The sequence below is a fragment of the Populus nigra genome, chromosome 2 (genome assembly GCF_951802175.1).
Source record: "Populus nigra chromosome 2, ddPopNigr1.1, whole genome shotgun sequence".
Classification (NCBI taxonomy): domain Eukaryota; kingdom Viridiplantae; phylum Streptophyta; class Magnoliopsida; order Malpighiales; family Salicaceae; genus Populus; species Populus nigra.
In genome coordinates, this window is record NC_084853.1 from 18,420,247 (window position 1) to 18,422,746 (window position 2,500).

Genomic DNA, 2,500 nt, shown 5'->3' on the forward strand with positions numbered 1-2,500 from the left:
GGGCCCGAAGGCAGCCCCCCCGCGGGCGAGAGAGCAAGCCAGCAGGGGCTGTCCGCGCGTCGCGCAGCGCGGCATGGCTGCGGGGGCCGCGCGCGCAGCGCCCAAGCGCCCAAGGGCCCCCAAGGGCCCCAGGCCCTCAGGCCCCAGCGCCCCAGCGCCCAGCGCGGGCGGGCGCGCGCGCGCGTGTGGTCTTTGAGGGGCGCCGGCCTGGTGGCTCCCTAAAGAGCAATAAGTGTCATTGCAGCTCTGGCAGGGGGAGACACTACTAGGTCCCAGCTGTCACCCCCCCTCTAAAAAATTCATTTCTTGGTATTTTGAGCTGAAATTTTGCAGAGAGGTTGGCAAAAATCCAATCCACCTTCATTAATTTTCCCAGAATTTTTCGAGGTCGGGAAGTATTTGTTTTAATTTTCCTACCATTAGAAATCGAGTAAATCCGCAAAACTAGGAACCGGCCCGGAATGACCCCAAATTCAGTGGGCAGCCTCATAAAAATATGGCTGATTTTACTGGATTGGTTTCATGTGGAAAGCACGACGTTTTCTTGTAGGAATGCGGGAACCCCGGCAGCTCGCCTGCCGCGGCCAGCGACGTCGGGGACGCTGGCCTGCGCTGTCGAGCCCGCGAGGGCTGTCTCCGCGGCAGGCCCCCCCTGAACGGGGCACGACAGGCCACCGCGCTGGCTCGTCCAGCGTCGACAGTCCCTCGTCCAGGTTTCAGATCGCGCCAAGTCGAACCCATGACCTGCTCAAGCCATCGTGCGCTGCCGAATTCGCATCTGCGTGTAGGCTGCCATTCCACGCGGCAGCCCCTGTTTTCGTCAGCGTGCCCCCCTGACGAATTTTCCTGCCTGGCCCAGTCCAGCGTCCAGCCCCTGTTCGTCGAAAAATCTGCGCTGCTGATTTTCCACGACGAGCCTACTTTCGTCAGCGTGCCCCCCTGACGAATTTTCCTGCCTGGCCCGGCCAGTCCAGCCCCTGTTCGTCGAAAAATCTGCGCTGCCGATTTTCCACGCGGCAGCCCCTGTTTTCGTCAGCGTGCCCCCCTGACGAATTTTCCTGCCTGGCCCGGCCAGTCCAGCCCCTGTTCGTCGAAAAATCTGCGCTGCCGATTTTCCACGCGGCAGCCCCTCTTTTCGTCAGCGTGCCCCCCTGACGAATTTTCCTGCCTGGCCCGGCCGGTCCAGCATCCAGCCCCTGTTCGTCGAAAAATCTGCGCTGCCGATTTTCCACGCGGCAGCCCCTCTTTTCGTCAGCGTGCCCCCCTGACGAATTTTCCTGCCTGGCCCGGCCGGTCCAGCATCCAGCCCCTGTTCGTCGAAAAATCTGCGCTGCCGATTTTCCACGCGGCAGCCCCTGTTTTCCTCAGCGTGCCCCCCTGACGAATGTTCGTCGAAAAATCTGCGCTGCCGATTTTCCACGCGGCAGCCCCTGTTTTCCTCAGCGTGCCCCCCTGACGAATGTTCGTCGAAAAATCTGCGCTGCCGATTTTCCACGCGGCAGCCCCTCTTTTCGTCAGCGTGCCCCCCTGACGAATTTTCCTGCCTGGCCCGGCCGGTCCAGCATCCAGCCCCTGTTCGTCGAAAAATCTGCGCTGCCGATTTTCCACGCGGCAGCCCCTCTTTTCGTCAGCGTGCCCCCCTGACGAATGTTCGTCGAAAAATCTGCGCTGCCGATTTTCCACGCGGCAGCCCCTCTTTTCGTCAGCGTGCCCCCCTGACGAATTTTCCTGCCTGGCCCGGCCGGTCCAGCATCCAGCCCCTGTTCTCGTCGAAAAATCTGCGCTGCCGATTTTCACCGACGAGCCTACTTTCGTCAGCGTGTCCCCTTGACGAATTTCCCTGCCTGGCCTGGACAGTCCATCTTCCAGCCCATGTTCATCGAAAAATCTGCGCTGCCGATTTCCCCGACGAACCTGCAGCTGCACAAATCTGCGCTGCCGATTTCCCCCCCTGTCGGCATGGCTGCCGCTGCCCCGATGTCCAGACCAACAGTCTTTTTTGTCGACTTTGCCGATTTTGTCCGCGCTGCCGATTCCAACACTACCCCCTGCATCCAAACCAGCATTGTTTCGTCAGCTCTTCCCCTGACGATTTTAGCCCTGTAACAAACAGTAGGCCTCCAATCCCGCCAACGGGAGCCAAGTTGATAGGGAAGAGAATTGAATGACGCGCCTGGTCCTCGCACCCCGCCACCCGAGGGGCCTTTTTCCCGGCAGCCTCTGAAAAACTCTAGCTTTCACGGTCCTCGCCGCCCCTCACCACCATGGCAGGCCTCTAATCCCACCCATCAGCAGTTGTAGCCGATAGGGCAGTGATTTGAATGACGCGTCGCGGGCCGCCGGGTCATCTCACCCGGCCATTAATTGGAGCGTTTTTGGCTGGCCGAGGATGGGGGGATGGATCTCTTCTTCCGAAAAAGCAAACAGTACATCGGGAGTTATGTTGACGGGGCATGGAATTGAATGACCCGTCGCGGGCCGCCGGGTCATCTCACCCGGC